Here is a 17,117-nt window from a genome sequence, read left to right as displayed (position 1 = left end):
GTCTGTGTTGCCAGGGAAGGCTTGGACATGGAAGACAGCATACAGGGAGCAGTAAAAAGGGTGGCAGTGGGCTAAAGGAGAAGAAACCAGAGCAAAGGAGACAAGATTGGAAAGTGCCTCCAAGAATAGGACTCAGGTCCATTTCTCTTTGGTCCAGGTTGTTCCCAGTAAAATAAAACCACAAAACTCTAGACCAACCCCAAGTTCAGTTTGGCACTTCACTGGGAAAGGTTCTTTTCTTTGGATCCAGACTTCTCCCTTATGCCCCTTTGGCCCCTCAGGTCCATTATCACCAGGCACTAGCCTAACATACCCCTAAACAAGCCACTTGCATTTGCACAGCCCAACAGATTATGGTGACCAGGTGTCCAGTTTTCAACTGGAAGACCCAGTCGAAAAGGATCCTGGTGACTCCGGTCAGCACCACTGACTGGGTCATTGACTGTCTGGTTGGTGGTCCATGCAGCAGGGCTGGCAGGCACCCTGCTAGCTTTTACGCTGCGCGAATCCCGGGAAGCAGCCGGCATGTCCCCCCTTAGGTTCCTATGTATAGGGGCAGTCTGGGGGCTCCGCAAGCTGCCCCAGCTCCAAGCACCGCTCCCGCAACTCCCATTGGCCGGGAACTGCATCCATGGGAATTGCGGGGGCGGCACCTGCAGACGGGGCAGCGCGCAGAGCCACCTGGCCATACCTCTGCATAGGAGCAAGAGCGGGACATGCCACCACTTCTGGGAGCTGCTTGAGGTAAGCGCCACCCGGAGCCTGCACTCCTGACCCTCTCCTGGGCCCTAACCGCTTGCCCCAACCCCAGCCCTGATCCCCCTCCCGCCCTTCGAACCCCTCAGTCCCAGCCCACAGCACCCTCCTGCAACCCAAACCCCTCATCCCCAGTCCCACCCCAGAGCCACCACCCCCAGCCGGAACCCTCAATCCCCCACCCTGTGCCCCAGCCCTGATCCCCCTCCTGCACTCTGAACTCCTCATTTCTGGCCCACCCAGGAGTCCACACCCCCAAGTGGAGCCATAACCCACTTTTGCATCCCAGCCCTGCGTCAACCCGGTGAAAATGAGCAAGTGAGTGAGAGTGGGGAGAGCGAGGGACAGCGGGAGTGGGGAATGGAGTGAGCAGGGTGCGGGGCCTCGGAGAAGGGGTGGAGCAAGGGTGTTCAATTTTGTGCAAGTAGAAAGTTGGCAACCGTACATTAGATGCCAGAGAAATCTGCCAAAGGTAGCCATGAAATCTTGGTCACTTATACTTTAAAACCAAAGTTTTCTAAACATGGATGCAGCTAGCCAATAAAGTTTTTTGTGCCAACTTTCAGGGCCCCTCATATTTAAGACCTATGAAATTTCCACAGAGAAAACTTGTTTAAAATAATTAAAGTTGAAAGGATTCTAAGATTTACTGCAACCAACATACAACCAAAAACATTTAAATCTTCCGACCATAAAAAGAAAAAAACATCAAGTGTCAAAAAGTCTGGAAATGCAGTGTTAAGATATATAGGCAATTCCCCACTGCCATATAATAACTGAACATTCACTGTCACCCAAATGTACATCATCTGGAATACGATCACTGAAGAGCCAGTGTGCTATTGGATGGAATATTGCCATTTAAAAGAATGCTATCAAGCTCCACTGCAAAACTGAAGTTACCGTGGATACCAGCAACAGCAAAGGGAATTAAAAAATGAAACTGGAGGCTGAAGCTGCAGCTTCAGGAAACTGACTTTATGATACTGTGGTGGGTTTTACAGCCCAAAACAAGAACAATCTAGTAGTCTGCACTTTACCTGAGACCTTTTAAATTTTACATTTATTTATATATTGTTGAAATACAGGTCTTTACTATTTCTCAGTTGCTTGGTACATTAAGTATAGCGTTTAGGCTTGCTACACATACTTTCATAAAACTGATGAAAGTTTCCTACCAAAGGGACCAGACTCAGGCCTTACTAATTTTGTGATTATATAGACATTCATTAACATTGCAAAAGCCATGGAGCCATGTAACAAGTCAGTGGCACTATGTAGCACAGCAGTTCTCAACCTGCGGTCCAATCATCACACAGCTGCAGCCCATATGACATCCTCAGGGCCATACAGATAGCATTGGATGCAGCCCACAATGGTAAAAAGGTTGAGAACCCCTGATGTAGAGCCTACCTCCACAACACAAATTATACCTGCAGGTAATGGGAGCAGTCTGCACGAGATGCGGAATAGCTGCACCAGGGACGTTGTATGTGCTAAAATGCTCTATCAAGCTTTCAGTTTTAGGTGTTACAAGAAGTTATTGTGGTTGATTGCAGCTTAGTCCCCCAGGGGACTGTATTCTACATTAGAAACCCCACAAAAGATGTGGAATATAGTCTTTGATCAGAGGTTCAGACCTAAATTTGAACTGAGATTTAATCACTACTCTGACTCTGCAGAAGGACAACCTGACAGGAAGTAGGGGGTAGTTTTAACTCCAGTTGCCTGCACTGTATCTGACCTTTGTTCAAGTATGTGTCTTAAAGCAGCTAGAAATGCCATTCCCTTGTCCTAACAAGCGTAAAGTGTTCATAGAAAAATGAAACACAGTAATCTTGGATTCATCACTGGCGCATAAACAAGTATTAATACCTAGAAAACAATCCCCTTGCCAATAACGTACTTTGCCAATAACCTACCTTTCCACACCTGCTAAGACTGAGTAGTTGATCTTCAGAGTCCTTAACTCATTAATTTGAATACCAAATAAGTTCCAAGAGCTAATCAAACTATGATACATACACAGATACTTAGCTAAATCAATTAAATATTATTTTCAGTTGTTTATATTTTCTCTACACAGCAATAAGACAATACACTGTAAAAATGTTTTGTATAGCACCTGATACGAATTCCTTGTTGAATTTTGGTTGAAAGCCTAGAATTGTTTATAATTTTTGACAACACTTTTGAATATCCGGTAAGTGAATATCTTTTTTAAATATCTCACAGAATGAGCTAAGTTTATTTTCTTCAGTTTAAAATGTAAACATGTGTCTTTAGCAAACTAAAGAGGTATTTCTCTGCTTTTGCAAATAGAGGAATAAAAAAAGAAATCCAAAACCAGAACTTATAAATAGGGTGACCATAGGTCCTGTTTTGGCCGGGACAGTCCCTTTTTTAAGCTTTTTGTCCAGGTCATCCCGACTTTTTTTTTTTTTTTTTGGCGCAAAACTGGGCATTTGTCCCATATTCTCTTGCCAACCGATGATCAGTTAGCAAGAGAAAAATGGGAGAAATGCCCAGTTTTGCAGAAAAAAAAGAGGGGGGGGGAAGGTGCAGCCCCTACTGGGGTGCAGAGGAAGTGCTGGGGGAGGGGAAGTGGCAACACCTGCCCTGCGTGGGAGGGAGGACTAGGGAGAGTGGCTTGGGCCGTGACAGCCGTGCGCAGGGCGAAGAGGTGAGCCTTGGCCTGGCCCCGTGTGCAGGCAGGCAGAGGGAGGTGGGGCTCGCACAGAGGAGGGGGGACGCATGGGCCGGCACCATGCAGTGTTATGTTTTCCCTTTGGGGAAATATGGTCATCTTACTAAATAGCCTAGAAATGTCAACACTGTGACTAGGTTGAGAGGAATAAGCAATTTATACACACTAGATGCCATAAATTCTCTTCATCTTCAACAAACAATGACGATGTCATTACTGTCTTCAGCTGTAAACTACCACTACTTGTATTACTATAAATGGCTGTATTGTGAAAGGTACACAGAAGCTCAAGGCTCAATTCACACTGAAAGAATGTCGAGGGCAGAGAGGTTACTTAAAACTGATAGTATAAATCACGGTTGAATTCATCAATCTAAACCAGATTCTTTTATATTCCATTCCAGATTTTAAAAGATCAATATTTCACTCCTGAAAGTGTACAAAAACCTATAATACACTGTACCACCCCCACACGCCAAGCAGCAAAAACCAAAAAGGTAGGGCATTGAGGTCTGAAGCAAGTCACTTGAAATTACTGGTTTATAGGGGAAATTCTTGTTTTAAATATTTGTGATCCAATATCTGCCCAGACGGGGCAATGAAAAGCATGCGACAGGAAATACTGGTCAGTGTGTGGGGTGTATATGAACGAATGGGATTCCTCCCTTCCCCCAACTTTTGCCTGCCACAGATTTTTCCTTTTCTTTTTCTGGTTGTCCTAGAGTGAGCCAGAAACCTGCAAATCTTACCCAGTGGCAGAAAGCATTCTTGATAAAAAGAGAGATTTAAAAGGGCACTGTACCTTTGAAAGGACTTTGGAATTTAGGAGCTGTTTATTTCCTCTGATGATGAAAGAATAATTAACTGATTGTTAAAACCTAGAGAGAGTAGTTGTGCAACATATAGAAATATGCATTAATAGATACCTTTTGTTGTTTGCATTTTTGATTGTTGCTGCATAAGCAAACATGCGGGTCAGTGAAAATTATCAACACTGCACGCATTCCTTTCAATTTGGAGTTTCCTAGGCTATGTCTACAGTACAGCTTATGCCAGCAGAATTTGGGTGAATAAACCACCCCCCGAGTGACATAATTACACTGACATAAGGGCCAGTGTGGACAGTGCTATGTCAGCAAGAGAGATTCTCCTGCCAATATAGCTTCTGCCGCTCACAAAGGTCGTTTTATTAGGCCAACAGGAGAGCTCTCTCCCGTCTGCATAGAGCATCTTTACCAGACACGCTGTATGTGTAGACATGCCCTTATAATGGAAGCAAAGTTAGGGACTGGGGCCAGGTCCATACCACAGATTTCTGCTGTCAGAGCTATGTTGGTCAGCAGCATGAAGAGGAGTAACCCCTCGTTAACATAGCTGTGTCTGCAGAAGTCTCTATGCTTTTACCAGTAAAGCTTGTTAAGTTAAGGATGGTTCTACTACACCAGTACAAAGCACACCTTTGACAGTATAGTTGTGTCCTCACTAGGAGCGTCTGCCAGTATTGCATACCAGTATTACTATACCGGTGAAGCACTTCTAGTATAGACATGCCTGAGGCTTTTTATACGAAAAGATAGCCTGAACTCTGATCTTAAGTCCTATGGCCCTCAGGAAAAATCTAGTTGAATAACTGTTTGGGAACTTTATTCAATATAACTGATTACCAAGAAAAAAACCTTGAAACAATGTGGTATAACTAAGAAAATTACATAATCTGGGTAGAGTCAGATCAGTAAAATGTGGTTAGTTCAGACTGCAGAAAACAAGTGTGGGCGGAAAATGTGCCCTCTGATATAAACCATTGAAGACCCTCTGCCCTTCCCCAGCAGCTCAGACATCGTTTATTTTTCCTTCTACATCCCCCTTTCTCTCAGTGCGCCACAGAGATAAGCCCAATAGAAATACATATGGTGAAATTGTGGCCTAACTAAAGTCAATGGCAAAACCTCCACTGACTTAAATGACACCAAGATGTTACTTATAGACTGCCTGGCGGTAGAGCATCAGACTTTTAATCAGAGGTTCCAGAGTTCAAGTCCCTAATGAGGCAGTGTGCCTTTCCCTCTGTTGCATGTCCCAGCAGTTATAAATGCTCTCTCTACTGAGTCTTCCTTAACGTTACTAGTTTGCCAGAGCCTGGAGTGGGCAGCAGGGGATGGATCACTTGGTAATTTCCTATTCTGTCTGGGGCATCTGGCAATGGCCACTCTCGGAAGACAGGATACTGGGCTAGATGGATCTTTGGTCTGACCCAGTATGGCCAGTTTTATGTTCTTACACCAGATTATTACACTACCATTTACATCATTATTTAATGTAGTCTAGAGATTTCCATAGGGGTTACACCTGCTGGTAAAAGATCTGAATTTCACTCATTTCTATCTGTTTGGTTCAGTATAAGTAAATCCCCAGTACAGTTCCACTGATGGTACCCATTCATTGCTCTGGCCTTGTTATGGTAAACATATTTTATATTTAAATTGAAAACGGTTACCCATTCAGCAGTCCAATTGCTGTTTCACAATTCTTCATTTTGAAAATTCCAGCATGCTAATACAGTGAGCAACTAAATGTAGCATATTAGTTTTTACAATAATTTGCATTCAAAGACAATTGATAAGGTTTACAATTAATCATGAATATTTTTAGCCACGAGATTTCCTGTGCAGATCCACACAGATCACAAGTGGAAAAAAAAAAGTGGGCAGACTTTAGTCATTGATGGAATTTTGGTATTTGTGCTATAGACTAGTCAAGAGAATCTGTTACTGCTGTAAAAAATTAAACACATTTGCAAAATAATGAGGAAGCTTCCGCAGCATTTATCTGCCCTCTGCCAAAATATTACCTCAAAAAACAAAACAAAAACCAAACAACATAAGAGTGTTCAGTTAGGAAGAGTGGTGGTTTGGGGAGGAGGGACAGTCTAGTGGTTCATTAACCACACTGGGATTTAGGAGATCCAGATATAACTTCTGATTCTGACACAAATTACATTGGGTGACTTTGAGTAAGTCACTGAATGTGTCTTTGCCTGAGTTCTCCAACTGTAATAAAGTGAGGACAATACTACTACTTTTTTCCCAGCCTGTGTCTAGCCCTGATCTTGGCTGGGACCTCTAGGCACTATTGAAATACAATTAATAATAAATAGATAAAACATAGATTTCTTGACTCTATATAAATTAAGGCCAATTTCCATTCTCTTTAAACCCTTGCCACTATTTCTGAGAAGATTGATTCCTTCACACAAAGGCCAATAAGCTTGAGCTATGTAGTATATTCACTACTACAGAGTTAAAAATCAAAGTAAATGTTGTGGCTGTTTATTTTATAGCAAAGAGTAGTCCATACGCTATGTAGCTAAGATTACCATTGCAGATTGCTTAACTTTGCAAAGGAGCAAAAGCACCAGTCTTGCATTGAGCTCCTCATGGGCAAAAGTGTGCCCAAATGAAGCCTCACTACCAGAGCAAGGGTCTGCCCACCCAGAGCTGATTGCATGAGTGGGATCTATGAGCAGATAAAAAAAAAGAAATCAAGGTGAATTGCAGAGTATATTTCCCTCCCACTCTTCTTTTTACACATGTAGAATACCGGTAACAATACAATGTATTGTACTGTAGCTAATGCACTGTGGTAGATTTTGTAAAAATAATTAAGTCTTAATATGAGCAAAATGCAGGTAATTAGGTCTATTACAGATTTGCTGCAAAGTAGAAAACGACTGCAATGATTTAGTTAGAATTATTAGGTTTGCACATTAGTAAAGTGAGAATTAATTAGATTGATTTTTGTACATTAATAGATAAAGAATATGACTATATGGCACATACTGAATGACTATCAACATCTAATCACCCAGTTACTAACAATGATCCTAACCATAAAGAGAAAAACAGACAAAAACTAGGTTTGCCAGAATATTCTGTCTGTCTTTCTTGCTCTTTCCTTTCCTTTCCTTTGAGCCAAGCACACAGACAATTGTATACTACCTCAGCTGACCTATAAAGCTGTAATTTACTGGAACCAATAATTCAGGGAGAGGAAGCTTCAAAAGTCTGCAGCTGTGTACCTAACTGCCTGAATCTTATGAATTATCTTGATACTCACGGGGCCACAGAACTGTCTCCTTGACTACCCTAAAACAGTGCAAAGCCCATTTTTACTTGATGTAAAAACAAATTAAAATCCCCCTTCCTAGACAAAATATCTCTTAACCCCAATCTCTCTTATCTCCTTACTGTATTACCTCATCACCTAACATCCTTCCACATAGCAAGCCTAGGTCTCACTTCACACATCTGTTACATCCTCTAATCTGAAGGAGGTACCTACCAAAGTCCTTGCTAGAGCTTCTGCCCAATGAGTATCAGTGTGTGAAAGCAGGGTATGTTGCTGAGGGGTGGGGCTCTGAGAAGGGAAGATTCTCCCAAGGATATTCTTATTTTAACTGATTAAAATAAAAAGGCTGTAAATATTTCAATTTAACTGCAAGTCATTGTGCTTGCTCCGAAAGTACAAAAAGGGCAACCATATTTCCTACGTTTGATTGATCTTCCTTGTTTTGCGCTGACATAGACCTTGATCCTGCAATCATCTCCATGTAGTCAAATCCCCCGCACCTGCATGGAAATGTAGGCTTGGGGCCACAGTGCACTAATTTTTCCATTATTGTTACCTTCCATTGCCATAAGTGCAGCAAATATAGGAGAATGGTTTTTTGTTTTGTTTATTAATTCTTTGGTTAGCACTAATCTTGCTGAAATCATTCAGTCAGAAGACAATTTCTTATGATTTATAATTAGAATTGGGTGACATTTTCTGGCCTAAACTTTTTTTATTTTAAATATTAACATTCAGATCAACCAAACCATGTGTCCAATTCGCTGAATTGTTCAGTTGAAAACAAAACAAAATCTGAAAACAATCAGAACATTTCATCTAGACATTTTCAAACAGAAGTGTTTCATTTTAAAATGAGCTTTTGTTTCGAATTTTACTTCAATTTTTTTTTAAAGGAAAAGTTTAAAAACATCAAAACTAAGAACCCCAACATTTTGTTCTTGGTTAAACAAAATGTTTTTTTTAAACTCATAATGATTTTTTTAAACCTCAATTTTTCAGTTCAGCCAGCAAAAGAAAAAAAAAAAATCACAGCTCCTTTCCCAACAGATCCCTTTGCCAGTCATGAAGAGATCTTGGGTACTGATTTTAAAAAAAAAAAATTTGGGAGGAGGGGCATTCTTTTTTAAAGCACCCTTTATTTAAAAAAAAATCATTTCAAAATTAAAGTATTTCTACTTCCCAGCTGTGTTTAAGTGTCTGTGAGCAACAAACCCAAAACACGCTTAGCCCCACCCTGCCTTCCCCCTTTCCTTTCTCTCTATAAACATGCCTGCCTGCTGTCTCTTCAGTTGCACTTTCAGATTTGTTGCTACTGTTACTGTTAAACACTTCCTTTTAGAGATAAGAGAAGACAAGAGATTCATATGAGCACCCCTCACAGCAGGATACTGATGACCAACGAAACAAAGATGGCTGTCCAATGCACACAAACGAACAGGAAAAAAATATTACAAATCCAATCAGCGTAAGGGTTACTTGTAACAATGATAGGTTCAAAATGTTCAGATGGAAATGTGATTTTCAATTTGACAGGTTCTGTTTAAGTGTCCCAAGTGATGGGATACCCACTTTTTGCCTGGAGACTATACCGAGATCTACTGGATCTCTTCAGGATCAGGACGTTTTCCCCTTTTATTCTGCTTAAAATGTTTTTTTAGTATCCTCCTGCTTCTCCTTCACAACATTCTATTTATTGCTGTTAGTGTTTTTCCATCTTCTAAGTGTTTTTCAAATATCTAACTCAACAATATAAGTTAATAATCATTACAAGATTCAGCCATTAACTGCCAGACTCAGGCTCTCTTTAAGTATCTTTAAAAAAATCATGTTACTCCTGCCATAACCCTCCACTGTAACTAAACTATTTTGTAGTTTGCTACTTTTTCATTGTACAATAGAAAATCATTATAGGCCCCAATCCTGCAAACACTTACGCGTCTTTAACTTTATGCATATAAGCCAGGGGCGGACAAACTTTTTGGCCTGAGGGCAACATCGGGATTCCAAAATTGTATGGAGGGCCAGTTAGGGGAAGCTGTGCCTCCCCAAACAGCCAGGCATGGCCCAGCCCCTGACCCCTATCCAACCCCCACCTCCTTCTTGCCCCCTGATGGCCCCCCTGGGAATCCTGCCCCATCCACCACTCCCTGGCCCCTGACCGCCCCTAGGGTGACCAGATAGCAAGTGTGAAAAATAGGGACATGGGGTGGGGGATAATAGGTGCCTATATAAGAGAAAGCCCCAAATATTGGGACTGTCCCTATAAAATTGGGACATCTGGTCACCCTACCGCCCCCAGATCCCCCGCCCCTGATTGTCCCCTGTCACCCGAACCAACCCCTCCTCTCATTCCTGACTCCTCCCCCGCCGGGACCTCTGCCCCCATTCAACCCCCCTGTTCCTCACCCTCTGACTGCCCCGACCCCTGCCCCCTCACCACCCCACGAACTCCCCTGTCCTCTATCCAAACCCCCCCGCCCCCTTATCACGCTGTTTGGAGCACTGGTGGCTGGCGGCACTACAGCCAAACCGCCCGGCTGGAGGCAGCCACACCTGCGCAGCACAGAGCACCGGGTCAGGCCAAGCTCTGCAGCTGCACTGCCCCAGGAGCTCGCAGCCCCGCTGCCCAGAGCATTGCACCAGCAGCACAGTGAGATGAGGCTGCAGGGGAGGGGGAAGAGCAGGGGAGGGGCCGGGGGCTAGCCTCCCGGGCCAGGAGCTCAGGGGCCAGGCAGGAGGGTCCCATGGGCTGGACATGGCCCATAGTTTGCCCACATCTGATATAAGTAGTCCCTTTAGATACATGAGTAGTCCTTAAAGGCATTCTAAGGTACTCATTTCTGACAATAACTAACTTAGATGCTAATTGTACCTCATAATAAGAGTCTGTAGCAATTATGAGATCACACATACCACCACAATTTCTACACATGCAGGGCAAGACACTCAGCCAGTGCAAATAATCGTAAATCCACTGACTTCAGTGGGGCAGAGTGATTTGCAGCAGCTAAGGATCTCTTTCTGTGACTTCCATGAAACTATTTACATGAGCAAATGTAAGCAAATGCTTAAGTGTTTGTAAGAACAAAGCCTTAGCTATTCATTTATTATTTAAAATTCTTAATTATATGTGTCACCTATATTTTAATACCGAAATAAACACTTTGGGGACAATGGTTTAAAAATTTTTAAGAGGCAGTGTAGTGAGAACTGAACTGTCAAAACCAGTTTCACCTTTCAGTTCTTCATATGTACAGAGAGATAATAATACTGTTTCAAATGCTTAATATTCCTGGCACACTGGTCAGCTGAACAGTGAACTTTTGTACCTTCACAGCTTGATATTGTACTATCCATTGACGCTTCTGAGAAATCGTTTCATAAAAATATACCGTTTTACCATGCCAATTCAGTTTAAGTTACTGAAATCATCCCTTTACTATGCAGTATAATAAACATCTATAAGATAATTACACCAGAACGGAGTACCTTGGAATGCCTTTAAAGATTCAATAACATTGCCCCTGTAGTCTCTCTGAATTCACTAGCTCGGTAAAATGAGAACAGTCCGTCTTCTTTTTTCTCCCGTGATTGCTAGAAAGAAAAGCTTCAGAAGAACTGATTGATTAGGGCTATAAGAAAGCCAGTGTTTTGTTCCTAAGGGCACAGAAGGTCGCACTACATCTCAGCACCTCACCATGTAATAGCCAAGGAGCTGAGACAAGCCTGCAGGTGGGGATAGTTGAGTCCCACCCCAAATTTGTACATCAGTAGTTTTATTGAGGCCAGAACAGTTGAGGATTGAGCTGTTTATCTTTAGCACTTTGTGTCTTTGGTGTTTGGCTTCTATGAGCTATATTAGGCAATGTTTCTTTCTAAGGAAAAAAATCAGCTGTTGGCTGGTTTGCAATTGGATTGGGGTCTACTTTCTGAACAAACACTGTACACAGTTGCTTCTAAATAAACAAGACACCTTTTAAATTAGTTTACAAAGAATTTTGTATGATGTTTTGGATAACAGTAGGGCATGGAGCAGAAGCCAACTCTCTTAAGTCTGTTCCAGCTATCTACAACAGTGTCACAGATAACATTTTGAACTTTGAGCTTTTTATTTTAATTTATGCAGAGCTGGGGCTTCCCTCACTCCCCTAAATTGTTTTTGCTGCAGGTGTTTCGAACTGCAGCAGCTATGCATGGAAAGCTACCTACAGATTAGAAAGAGCTACTGTACATTTCTAATAGAGCAATTAACTTAAGTGCTTTCTTGTTAAGAAAAATAGGCCACTATCTGAAGTGATTTCAGAATAAAAGATTAGCACACAGAGCACACTGCTATTGAATTCAGTTTGATCCCTGGTGTCACAGTTCAATTTGACCATGGTAGAAAATGAGAGCCTGGATCTGAAATGGGGGAGGTGAGAAACCCTACTGAGTGGTTTACCACGAGAGGAAGAGAAGCCACAATAAAGGGAATACAACATACATTTATAAATACACTCTTTGGCATTTAAACCAGGAAAGAAAAGCATGTCGATTGCTTGCAATAATCATTTATTTGTGTCATGCTGGTCTTCTGACAGAAAGAAGGGTTTTTATGATTTTGCAGCACAAGTATTTCTACTGCTTTTAATCAAAGCTTATTTCTTCCATGTTAAACTAGAGGTGATGAATAGAATATAAGGTTTTAAATGAAGAAGCAGAACAAAGGCATAACAAAAAATCTGTAATTACAATATCTCAATTGATTTACAAAACTTCCCCATGTCATTAGCAAACAGTTTAAGATATTATTAGCCTAAAGCAAGAGGAAATTCTTACTTCATGTAAAGTGGCTGGGCCTATAAGTGTCAATAAGAGTAGAGCATTCTTGAAGTATCATCTCTCACAAAACAAGCCCTTCATGCTTTCAGGCAGGATATTGGTTCTGTTTGAAACTCTCTTCAGCTCCAATTACAGACCTTCAAGTGGAATTGAAACATACTTTTCACAACCAAAGAAGAGATTTTAAATGCCAAGATTCCTTATTCTTTAGACTAAAAGAATTGATAGATTGATAGATTTGATAGATTTAATTGATAGATTTCAAATTATACTGAACTTAGTCAAAACTGAACAGTCCCTCATTTTTACACGGTTCCATATTAAAAGAGCAAAGGGTTTCTTGATTAGTCAATTTAAAACACCTCTGCAAATAAAAAGAGTAAGAGTCAAACGAGATAAAATGTTGGCTGAACGATTTACTAACCTAGCAGAAGATTTGATTGCTACCATCTAAGGCTTTGATTCTGCAAGTTAATCTGTATCAACAGAATTACTTTAATGGTGTTCTGTGCAAGCCCAAGAGTCTGCCTACCTGGATGCAACTGCAGGATTGAAGCTTTAGACAGAGGCAGATTAGGGATTTGTGGGGCCCTGGGCCAAAGCAAGTGGGGGCTCCTCCCCACCCCTTCGTCCCCCCCTTCCCACGCTGCTGCCAGGAAAATGCGGTCAGGGCACAGGGACTAGCCCTTCTTTCCCCCTCCCCCCCCCCCCAAGTACTCCTGGCAGGGAACAGGGTCAGGGTGCAGGGGGTTCCCCCACTCCCCGGCAGGAGTGCAGCAAGCCCCCGCACCCCGACCCCACTTCCCCCAGGAGTACCAGGTGGGGGGAGGGAGGACGGGGCAGGGGCAAGTCTCCATGCCCTGACCCCATTTCCAATTTTCTACTTGGGTGGAGCAGGTTGGGACACAGGGGTGCCCATTTTTCCAGGAGCCCCCAACTGACCAGGGCCCATGGGCATGTGCCCATAGGCCCAGTGGCTAATCCGCCAATGGCCTTAGATAGTACCAGCTATTATCAGATGGGTCACTGAGGGATCATAAACACACACACAGTTTTGCACAACTGTCCAGGTAAAGTATTTTGTTTTTTTACCTTCCCTTGAAATATGAGGCATAAGCCAAAACCAAAATATCAGACTTCATGAGCTAACATGATATGCAAAATTTCCTATACCAGATTTCTAATTTTCTAAACAGCAATTTCCCCTAAATAAGGGTTCAGTAACCCTGATAAAGATTGTATTGCCTCCACAGTTCTTTGTTGCTCCTCCTCTCTTTAGGGTAGGAGTAGTGAGAGCATGCCTGTGTAGTGCAATGGTCCTAGTCACGTGGGGGGAGGTGTGGGATTGATCATGGGTTTAAGAGTCAGATGAAGTCAATTACAAAATAGAAAACTTCTTGAAAATCTGCAATACTCATACCACAATCTTTGTACAAGTGTTTCTATAACACTGACCCACATTCTGTAATCAAGGGAGAGTCAACATCAGTTACAGCCTAAAATGGGCCTATTTAAAACAAATATTTCCAGGGCTTTTGAGGGGCTACTAGGGAGCCCCTCCTCTGCCTCAAAAGAGCTCCTTCTCAGCCCTGGTCTGCACAACAAACTTATGTCGGTATAACTATGTCACCCAGGGGTGTGGAAAATCCCTGACCATCGCGCTATGTCCATGGGAGGGCTTCTCCCATCGACATAATTATCACCCATAATTATCACCTCTCCTGTTAGCATATGTAGTGTCTTCACTAAACGCTAGAGTGGCATAGCTGCACCACTGCAGTCCTGTAAGTGTAGACAAGCCCTCAGACACAATCTGAGGGAAAGATAGCAGAAGTTAACCCAGCTGTGGAATGTGAAACTTTTTAGATGCTTTAGGGAAAGGGGAGCAGGCCAATTCCCATCCACCTCCCCCCCCCGCAACCTTCCCCCCTGCAGCCAGCAGAAGTACTGGGGAAAGATCAAACAACCCCATTCCTCATTATTAAGAAAGGATCAGTGCTTCACACCCTTGAGGTAGACAGCATACAGACATTTTGTATCACAGCAGATATTGCAAAAAACTAAAGCAACCTTCTCTCTTCAGAAACAGAATGCTGCAGTCACCAGGGGAAGATAAAATAGGGGGAAGCAGTGCAAACCACAGCCAGTCCAGCACTCCAGCCAATGGGAACTTTACCACCCAGGCTTTGATCATCCCTGCAGCCTGGAGGCAAGGTCATCCTGCTGCTTCTCTCTTCGCTTTGAAGCATCAGGTCCATCCCACTCAGATACTGCTGGATAGATAGGTGGGAGCCAAACAATTGGCTGAATCTGCCCAATTCCCCTCTTAGGGCTTGTCTAAACAAAGAAATTATACAAGCATAAGACAGGGTGTGAATTTAAAGAACTACAGTCAGACTTGGATAACTCTCCTTGTGGACACTTCTTCCAGGATATGAGGATGGTTTTTTGAATTTACTTTAGGCATTTTGGAAGCAGCTCAAGCTAAACCAAAAAAGACATTCTTATTCCGGAAAGGGTCCACATGGTGAAATTAAACCACTATAGTTATATTGGTGTAATTATAAGGGTATTACTCCCATGTAGACAAGCCCTTCTTCCCACACTCCCAGAAGGAGAAGCCCTTTAAAGTACTCTTCCCAGATTTCATTCTCCAGAGGAAAAAGACAGATCTGCCAGGAAGGCACTACAGGAACAGAAAGCACATAGAAAAGGAGTACTTAGATCAGAGTCCAGCCAGCTGGTCCCAAGTAGCAGCTAAATGGCCGCGGCTCTTCCCTGGTGACTGAGTGAGGAACAGGGAATATGAATACAAGGTATTTTTAGACGGATTGCCCAATTGCCAGCTGCTGTATCCTAAATTAGCCCAGACAAATTTATATACAAATCTAAGGCCATGTCCACACTACCTTATCTCGGCAAAATTTATGTTGCTCAAGGGTGTGAAAAAACACTGCGCAAAGCAACATAAATTTTGCTGGCATAAGTGGTAGTGTTCACAGCACTCTGTCAGCAGGAAAGCTTCTCCCACGGACATAGCTACCGATGCCCGCAGAGGTGGTTTTATTATGTCAATGGCAGAGCTCTCTTCCATCGGATTAGAGAGGCTACATGAGCAATCTTACAGCAGCCTAGCTGCACTGGTAAGCTTGTGGGTATCACTCAAAACACAAATTCTGGAAGTTTGTCCCAGAAATAGAATACGTTAAGTAAATTCTGACTACCTGGAAAGAGAGTAAAATTAAGTCAGTTCATACAACTGAAATCTTTGTAGATGAAAAACAAAAGCAGTTACTTCATTAGAGAACAATTTGGCTGCCTTACAAGCTTAAAAAGAGTGATTATTCCCCTATAATACCCCTAAAAAGACAAAATCTGAAAGGATGATTTTTAGGAAATGAGAAAAAAAAAGGAAACAGTGCTGTATTGTATTAACAGGAAAAGTAAAGGGGAAGCTCTGTCATACAGATCTATTAAGCCTGCATATAGCATAGACTGAGAAAGGCAAGGGCTGAAGCCACGAATTCCTGAGATCTAGTCACATTTCTGACAATCCCTCCATGGCACTGGAACACTCCTCCATTTCCCCATGCCCAAAGAGGTGTTATAAAGATTAAAAAATTGAACAGACTTTGGAAAATTAAACAGTACTAATTATGTATTAATAGTATGCTATGTTTTCTTCTGTGTTTATTTGGCTTCCCAAACACAGCTTTCTACTGGATGAAATGTTATCGTCAGACCTGATCAAGTGCTTGTGTGTAGGCTTGGTAGAATTCTTTTTTTATATATGATTTTGGTGGATAATAATGTTTATTGTTAAGCTTTTTCTTTGTCAATTTAAATTTTTACAGTTGTGCAAAGTTCTGGGGTCAGACAATTATTGAATGACAGTAGATGTTGAGATTCAAAAAGTTAAAGCTTTATAACTTTTAAAACACAAACTGTCAACATCAAATGTCAAAATATACAAAGTAAATATCCTTACACAAAAACTAGTAAGTTCTAAACAGCATTTTTCTTACTTTGTCTATCTGTAAACTTCAATTATCATTGGAAATATTTTTTCATCAATGTGTGTGTGTGTGGAAATCAATGTTTACCAACATTTACCAATAAAAATCTAATCTTTCCAAGACTAAGTATGTGTGATAAGCCCTAAGAGGTAGCAGAAGAGCAGGAGAGAAAAGGAGGAGAGATTTAGAGGTTGGAAAAGGCAAGGGGAAGAAGAGAATGGATAAAAAGAGGGGAGGAGAAAAAGTATCAAATCTGGTTGAATCTATTAGATTCTAATACCATTGTCAAGCACGGTGCTGGCTGACTGCAAATGGCATTCTTCATCTGCCAGACATCAAATTAAGGAGACGCCAGCTTTTTCAAAGAATAACATGTGCAAAAGCACCTAAAGAGCCTGACTTTCAATGGACCTTAGAATTCAAAGGGTACGTCTACACTGCACACTAAGTCCAAGCTCTGACTCAGGTTTGAGCCCAAGCCCCCTTCCATCAACACACAACTCAGTCTGACTCAGGTCAGAAAACACTAAGGATTCAGGTCCTAGCAGGCTGGTAGAGCATAGCTCAGAGCATGAGTCCTGCTTTGATTCGGGTCCAAGCAGCAGACCCAAGTCAGAAGGTCTGCAGTGCAGTATGGACACATTAGCATAGCTGAAAGACCTGAGGCCAGCAACAGTAAGACTGAGTTT

At 42.1% G+C, this 17,117-nt stretch overlaps 1 protein-coding gene across 7 annotated transcripts in view; it reads right to left on the bottom strand.

Moving 5' to 3' along the window:
- Positions 1-17,117, bottom strand: part of XRCC4 (X-ray repair cross complementing 4) — a 285,182-nt gene that overhangs the window by 247,341 nt on the left and 20,724 nt on the right. The window contains exon 1 of one of the 7 annotated variants that reach the window (XM_077817150.1): positions 12,410-12,628. The exons of 5 other annotated variants lie outside the window; for them this stretch is intronic. The gene's annotated coding sequence lies outside the window, so the exon portion shown is untranslated. Of the gene's footprint in view, positions 1-313; positions 439-12,409; positions 12,629-17,117 lie in introns of those variants that run through there. One more of the 7 variants, XM_077817155.1, reaches the window with a different exon arrangement.

Source organism: Eretmochelys imbricata, chromosome 5, assembly GCF_965152235.1.
Source record: "Eretmochelys imbricata isolate rEreImb1 chromosome 5, rEreImb1.hap1, whole genome shotgun sequence".
Classification (NCBI taxonomy): Eukaryota; Metazoa; Chordata; order Testudines; family Cheloniidae; genus Eretmochelys; species Eretmochelys imbricata.
Note: the sequence above shows the minus strand (reverse complement) of the source record. Positions and strands in the feature narration are given on the sequence as shown.